We start from the raw sequence: 7,722 nt of genomic DNA on the forward strand, positions 1-7,722 counted from the left end.
AATCATCATTTTCAAATGACAATTGTGGTCGGTGGCGTTTGTTGTTACAAACCTTGAGGATGTGAATCTAAGAACGATCATTAAGGTCATATATTGTGTGTTCTTCTTCAATGATGGAAGGAGAAGACGCTAAACCGATTGAGGCGGACTCTTGGAGAATCTTTTAAGAATCACCTACCGAAGATGTCTGGGCTAAAACTGCTAGTAGCCTAGACATTGAGTTGAGAAATTCAGTGTTTTTCCTTTGTGGCAGATCTTGTAAATGACCATTTGTCGAAAGACATATCAAAACTATTTACTTTTCGTTAAAGGATCGTCATATCCTTTCTGGCCTCATGTTTGATGTTCACATAGAGAACCTTAACATCTCATCAGAAGCATTCAAATGTCTCCCCCACAACTCTTAGATCTTCTCCAAAAAGATTTACTATGCTCATAGAGGTAAATCTGGAGAAATCGTCAACCTGTTTCCAAAACCCTTTCATGGGATCAGATTACTAAGAATTCTACCTGGATCCTTAAATATGTGAGCCTTCCAATCAGGAAAGACTCACAGTTTGCTCAAGTCATCGAACATGATGATGGAAAGCGTAAAAGTAAAATTCAATGAAAATTAAATTTTCTTTCCAAAGGTAAAGATTCTTAAGCTCGAGATCTAGTACCTCATGAATCTCGAGATCTCCATAAAAAATCAACATGTCAAAGTCTATGAAAATAGAGCCGGTTGATTACAACAAAAAAGTAGTTTTAGTCGATTATGAGGGCAATCCCAGATCTCCAACTCAAACCGAATTGGATACTACATCTACCTTCAACCAGATCGATATTATCACAAATGAATTGTCCACTGATAAAGAATTCCTTAAAAATGCATTACAACCTCGAAGGATATCCTAAATATCCAACATCAAAATAACTTCTCAAACAAGATTCTCTCAACCATTGCAAGACAAGTTAAGAAGATTGAAGAAAAAATCAAGGAAAGACGACAACAAAAAAAAAAAAAAAAAAAAACTATTGCAAATATTAATGGCGTGAGATTCGCAAAAGTTGAGGAAAGTTCTTTTATTCATACCAGCTATTTTAGACAAAGTAATTAGTCTCGGCTCAACAGAAGAGGCACTTGCTCTGATTGAAGAAAAGCTAAACAATCTTTCAATTTTGATAGAACCTTAAGTAATTAAACTTTTAGTGTCATAATGAACCATATGAGAATGACCTCAAAAATTTTAAAAATGATTTCTCCAAAGAAGAAAAGATGCCCAAAAAAACTAGACCTCATCAACAAAATTGTTAGATTAGAGGACAAAGTCCAAAAAACTAGATGAAGAAAAATTGGTATCCTAGGCCCTCTTTCCCCGATGTTCCGTTCGAAGAAAAAACTCAAATGACTCAATCCACCTATGAAGGAACATTCATACAGAAGTGGAATATAGATGGTCTATCCGGTCATCTAGTCGTAAATGTAATCAACAAAATGTTGATGAGAGCTAGCGCCTATAGTCTTCGAGGTAAGTTTGACCACGCTATTGCTCAAATTGTAACTTTTGGTTTCACAGGAGTACTCAAGGATGGGTTGGAGAAGCATATCTCCGACGAAGAAAAGCAAAGGATACTCAACCATACTACTATAGAAAGAGAAGTACAAATATAAAAAGTGAAATTGGAATATCTCAAGTTATGGAGAATGATATAAGTGTTGAATAGCCATTAATACCCTTTTATATATTGTCTTAAAGTTTGTCGTAGGCAAACTAGAAATCCATACTGAACGTTTGAGAAAATTCTTATGATTATAAGATGCGAAAAGTTAGCTACTTCTGATGGTACAAAGATATAATTGTAACTAAGGTTATGACAAGATATGATAGTACCGTTTAATTATGGATGATGCGCTTCATTGAAGGACTTCAAAAGTATATTTCTCGAAGGATAACTACCGCTCTCAATGAAGAGTGTAAGCATAAGATTCCTTGGAATGAATTCACTTATGGTGATTTAGGTTATGTAATAGCCAAGTCGACCGCCAGAAAATATTGTCTACTTTGGCCCGTTACGTATCGTCGTGAGTCTCACGGCTTCAAAAGCATCTGTTAGGGATCAAAATGATATTAATTAACAAATCAGAGTGGCGCAGCGGAAGCATGGTGGGCCCATAACCCACAGGTCCCAGGCCAGAAACCTGGCTCTGATACCAACAATAAATAGCATTCCCATCAACTACAAGGTCGGTATAATTTTTGGTTTCACAGGAATACTCATACTCAAAGACAAATATGGCTTTGATACCAACAATAAATAACATTCCCATCAAGAAAAGAATTTTAAATTAGGAACTTCACCAAACTCTTTTAAATTCTCTATGGGTGCTGTCCAACTCATGGTTTTAAAATGCGTCTACTATATTGAGAGTTTCGCCGTACTTTGACCAGTACGGTCATACTTCTTCAAATGTGCGGCCTCTAATCTTGACACGCTCACCAAAAACCTTATGGGGTACTTAATCTACATTCATATTTTTTACCTGGCTTTGTGGCTTTGTTGGCTTTGTTGGACCTTAGGCAAGGTTTACCTTCGACATTCAAACATCACTTATGTGGAATCAAAACTTGTTTCACCATACACGCTGCCTATGCATGCATGTTCAATTGTGTACGACACAACAACGTTGCATCTCATCGTCATCTCGGTTCCTCACAACACGTCCCATGCATCGTGATGCAATCTCAAGTCTCGAGATAGCTTCTCGAGATAGCTTGACCATCTTGGTTGTGTAGACACATCCCTCGGGACAGTTTGGCCAAGTGGTCTAAGGTGCCAGATTTAGGCTTTGGTTTGAAGGGGCGTGGTCCCACAACTGTCATTTATTTTCATTTTTTGTAAACCTTCAAGCCCGCTGCTAGCACATATTATAAAAACCTCATGATTTTAAAACGCGTCTACTATAGAGAGAGTCTAGCCCTACTCCGACCAGTGCATCGTGTAACGGTCATACTTCTTCAAATGTGCGGCTTCGTGATCTTGACACGCTAGCCAAAAACCTTATGGGGTACACAATCTCCATTCACATTTTTCACCTCGGCTTTATGGCTTTGTTATACCATAGGCAAGGTTTGCCTTCAACGTTGAAACATCACTTATATGGAATCAAAACTTGTTTGACCACACACGTCGCCTATGCATGCATGTTCTATCATGTGCGACACAACAATGTTGCATCTCATCATTATCTCGGTTCCCAACAACACGATCCATGTATCGTGATGCAATCTCATGTCTTGAGATACTCGATCATCTTGGTTTTTCTAGACACATTCGTTGGGACAGTTTGGCCGAGTGGTCTAAGGCGCCAGATTTAGGCTCTGGTCCGAAAGGGCGTGGGTTCAAATCCCACAGCTGTCATAATCATACTTTTTCAATCTCATCGTCCGACCCATGCATCGTATTGCAATCTCATGTCTAGAGATAGCTTGACTATCTTGGTTTGTCAAGGCACATCTGTCGTACAGTTTAGTCGAGGGTATGGTTTTAAAACTCGTCTATTATAAAGAGATTCTAACCCAACTCCAACCAGTGTCTCGTGATCTTGTCACGCTCACGACAAATCTAAAGGAGTACTCAATCTCTATTCACATTTTTCACTCGACTTTATGGCTTTGTTATACCTTAGCAGAGTTTTCTTCCGCATTCAAACATCCATAATGTGGAATTAAAACTTGTTTGACCACACACGCCGTCTATGCGTGCATGTTCAATCATGTGCGACACAACATTGTTGCATCTCATCGTCATCTCGGTTCCCAACAGCACAACCCATGCATCGTATTGTAATCTCATGTCTCGAGATAGCTTGACCATCTTGATTTGTCCAAACACATTCGTCGGGATAGTTTGGCCGAGTTGTCTAAGGTGCTAGACTTCGACTCTGGTTTAAAAGGGCATGGATTCAAATCCCACAGCTGTCATTTATTTTAATTTTTTGTAAAGCCTCGTGCCCGCTGCTAACACATATTGTTTGTTTTGACTTTTTATTTATCGTTGTTAACATCGTGGTTTTAAAACGCGTCTAATATGGAGAGAGTCTAGCCCAACTCCGACCAGTGCATCGTGTCAAAGTCATACTTTTTCAAATGTGCGGCTTTGTGATCTTGACACGATCATGACAAACCTTAAGGAGTACTTAATTCCCTTTCATATTTTTCATCTAGCTTTGTGGCTTTGTGGCTTTGTTGGACCTTAGGCAGGGTTTGCCTAGGGTTTCAAACATGAATAATGTGGAATTAAAACTTATTTGACCGCACACTCTGCCTATGCGTGCATGTTCAATCATTTGTAACACAACAACATTGCATCTCATGGTCATCTCGGTTCCCAACAACACGACCCATGCATCGTGATGCAATCTCATGTCTTGAGATAGCTCGACTATCTTAGGAGTCCAAACACAATTGTTGGGATAGTTTGGCTTAGTGGTCCAGGGTGCTAGATTTAGTCTCTGGTTTAAAAAGGGATTGGTTTTTAATCCCATAACTGTCATTTATTTTTATTTTTTTAAAAGCTTTAGGAGTACTCAAACCCCATTCACATTTTTCACCCGACTTTGTGGCTTTGTTGGACCTTGGGCAGGATTTTCCTTCGGAATTCAAACATCACTTATGTGGAATTCAAACTTGTTTGATCACACACGCCGCCTATGCATGCATGTTCAATCATGTGCGACACAACACGTTGCATCTCATTGTAGATGAGAGCCCCCTAATTAGGTAAGACTCACAGTCTGCTCAAATCATCGAACATCATAACGGAAAGCGTAGATGAAAGCTATCTCGCGACGAAGAAAAGCAAAGGACACCCAATCATACTACTATAAAAAAAAAATAAAAAAAAAAAGTAGTACAAATATAGAAAAAGTAGTACAAATATCAAAAGTAAAGTTAGAATGTCTCAAGTCATGGAGATAGATATAAGAGTTGAAGGGCCGTTAATACCTTTTTATATACTGTCTCAAAGTTTGCCATAAGTGAACTAAACATCTATGATGAAAGCTAGAGATCAAAATGATTAATATCAGCAGAAGCGTGGTGGGCCCATAACTCACAGGTCCCACGATTGAAACCTAGCTTTGATATCATCATACTACATGTGAAATAACATAGTCAGCAAAAATAAGGGACACTACTGATCCTACAATACATAAAAGTGGCAGCCAACCACACATCACTCACCTATCTTTTTTGGTTTGATTGTCCTTCTTTCAGTGTCCCTCCACGAGGCGTCTCCGTCATCAAATCGAAGTTAAATCATGCTTCATGATAACGAATTACTTTGTTGATTGAATATCTTAGAGAAAAAAAATACTTGTTTGAGATTTGAATCACTCCGCAGGCAAGATCGATCATGTCAAGCGTAGATGATACTAAACATACAACCTAAACTACATAGCATTACAAAAAAAAAACTTATTACTTAGTTAAAAGAAGGCATAAATGATCTTTTTACTACCTTTTTCAAGTCTACAAGACAACACATGTGATTATATATAGCCTCAACATGAAACCCTTAACCTTCCACTAGGAATTTTAAGAGTTGTATCATTCATACTTTTAGGACTATAGTTAGCCACTATGAAAATGAGAAATTTTAAGAGTTGTGTCATTCATACTTTTAGGACTATAATTAACCACTATGAAAATGTAACGATCTTATTTTTTTTACTAAAATAGAGTCGTACCATATGCATGATGTGATCTTTTTATGTGGAAATATTCATTTTAAATGTTTCATTAGTCCCATGGACTTACATAATAAAAATAAAATTCGTAAATAAATCGAAAACATATAAGAAATGATAATAAACATATATATCCAAAAACTAGAAAACAAATGATGATGGAGTTGACACACGAGTCGTGTGAGTTGCGACTAACGTGGGAAGCGTGTGCGCTGCACATGAGAAGAGCATGACTAGTTTGTCAGGTCACACATGCATTTCTCGAAGAGTGTCCTTTTCAGGTCGTGCGCTGCTGGGTGTGATTTAGTGCTTGTTGGGCCACCCGTGTTGAACCTGGATCCAAAAGTCTATCGGTTTTGTCTCTTTGGCCTATTTTCTACTTCTACTAGATCTTTGGCGCTCACTGAAAATGTATTAAGGAAATAAAAAGTCATAAAATGCATTTATGTCTATCGCGAGATTTCTGATGCGAGGGTGGTTGCTCCCACGAGATCGCTAACTCTTTTATTTTTTTCCTTGTTGTTACCGTAAATGTAACCTAAATGTGAATAAAATTCATAAAATACATTAGTGAGATCCACAAAAAAAAATTTGTAACTAGGATAAATAAAACTCATCTTCCTTAAGCTTATATTTCCTTAAAAGCATTCCATGATTGAGATGTCTTGATTCGTATCATTCTCCACTTCTTCAAGAGGATTCATGGTCGAATCTATTTGTAAAACTTTGCTGCAAAAGTAGGTTAAGAAAATACAAAAGACCTCACAACACTTTATCACGTGAACACTCAACACTTTATTCACGTGTACACTCATTTACACAAATGCAGCTCTCTGTAAGGACATGGCTGATGCGATGGCTCAAAAAGACGGGTAAATTTTTTTGCGAAATAAAATCATTAAAATTTAAAACATAATTTACATTATACCAAAATAGTGTGCGCACATTAGTAATTTAAAATACAACATAATAGTTAAAAGACAGAATAAGGACCAGACGCAAAACATTTTAAAATAAAAGGGTTGAGACGACAGGTGAGGTTAGTCTATGGCACCTGCTCCAGATTCCGCTCCCGACCTCGACCAGCTCCTTATTACCTGGAAAAAAATTGGAGAATAAGAAATGAGTACAAGACTCAGTAAGTAGCCTACTTGTAGGCTCTTAATCGTGTCCTTGATATGCTAGGGTACCACATTCTTTGTTCTTGCTTGTTCTTGATCTTGTTCTTGTTTTAAGTACTTAAGCCCCTTTAATTCTTGTTCTTGACTTAGGGTTCTTATCTTGATCTTTCTTGAGGACCTTGGTTCTTAAACCCTAAAACCTTGGTTTTCCTTTAAGGGCCTTAGCACTATGGTTTTTGGTTCTTGGTCATTTGTTCCTGGTTCTTGTCCTTAGAACTAGGATCTTGATCCATGTTCTAGTCCTTTATCTTTCTCTTGTTCTTGGTATTCTTGGTTCTTGTTCTATTATTGATTCGTTCTCCAAGACACTTCCCCTAGGATTTACGGCACTAGACATGTACCTGAGAATCTTGCGTCCAAGGCTTCATGCGTTCTAAGCGACACAGCTTTAACTTATGTCCAAGGCTTCATGCGTTCCAAGCGACGTAGTCTTACCGCATCTTAGGGCTTGCCCTTCGATATGGTCTGCTTAACCTATGCCCAAGGTTTCATGCATTCTAAGCGGCATAGTCTAAAAACTTACATCCAAGGCTTCTTACGTTCCAAGCGATGTAGTCTTAAAACTGCATCAAGGGCTTGCCCTATAATACAGTCTGCTTAACCTATGCCCAAGGCTTCATGCGTTCCAAGCGACATAGTCTGAAAACCTACATCAAGGACTTTCCCTATAATACAGTCTGCTTAACCTATGCCCAAGGCTTCATGCGTTCCAAGCGACATAGTCTGAAATCCTACATCCAAGGCTTCTTACGTTCCAAGCGATGTAGTCTTAATACTGCATCAAGGGCTTGCCCTATAATACAGTCTGCT

General features: G+C 38.2%; 1 non-coding gene across 1 annotated transcript; it reads left to right on the plus strand.

Moving 5' to 3' along the window:
• Positions 1-3,322: 3,322 nt before the first annotated feature.
• Positions 3,323-3,402, plus strand: TRNAL-UAG (transfer RNA leucine (anticodon UAG)). The gene has a single exon. It is a non-coding gene; the product is annotated as a tRNA-Leu (tRNA).
• The last annotated feature ends 4,320 nt before the right edge of the window (positions 3,403-7,722 follow it).

This window comes from Cucurbita pepo, unplaced genomic scaffold (assembly GCF_057944985.1).
Source record: "Cucurbita pepo subsp. pepo isolate OVF unplaced genomic scaffold, ASM5794498v1 scafford_66, whole genome shotgun sequence".
NCBI classification, from domain to species: domain Eukaryota; kingdom Viridiplantae; phylum Streptophyta; class Magnoliopsida; order Cucurbitales; family Cucurbitaceae; genus Cucurbita; species Cucurbita pepo.